At 71.2% G+C, this 406-nt stretch overlaps 1 protein-coding gene across 1 annotated transcript in view; it reads right to left on the reverse strand.

Annotated features, from left to right (window-relative positions):
* The window catches only part of TTLL2 (tubulin tyrosine ligase like 2), a 7,959-nt gene that overhangs the window by 2,310 nt on the left and 5,243 nt on the right, over positions 1–406 (reverse strand). The gene's annotated exons all lie outside the window — the stretch shown is intronic.

Genomic DNA, 406 nt, shown 5'->3' on the forward strand with positions numbered 1-406 from the left:
GACTGCCTCTGGCCTCCGCACAGGGCGACCTTCATAGACGGAGGCTGAGGCCAGCGCCCCGGGGCTCCTCACCCCTCAGAGTTCTCCTTCCTGTGCGTGCAGGTCACGGTCCCCACCATGCTCCCCGCCTGCTGCCCGGCGTGCGGGCCACGTCCCCGCCATGCGCCCCGCCTGCAGCCTGTAGCTGCCCCACCCCACGGTCCAGCTGCCCCACCTCACGGTCCCGCTGCCCCTCCTCCTGCTCCGGCTGCCAGCCCTCCTGGGTGGCCTGCCAGGCGCCCCCGCTCCCTGCTGCTCCCACGAAGACTGGAGTGCCTCCCCGGCCCTCAGCCTCAGCCTCCCTGGTGTCATCTCAATTGACGATCGGCTCCTTCTGGGTGACGCTTTCCCTGCCTCCCCCAGGAGC

Source organism: Pteropus vampyrus, unplaced genomic scaffold, assembly GCF_000151845.1.
Source record: "Pteropus vampyrus isolate Shadow unplaced genomic scaffold, Pvam_2.0 Scaffold312, whole genome shotgun sequence".
Classification (NCBI taxonomy): domain Eukaryota; kingdom Metazoa; phylum Chordata; class Mammalia; order Chiroptera; family Pteropodidae; genus Pteropus; species Pteropus vampyrus.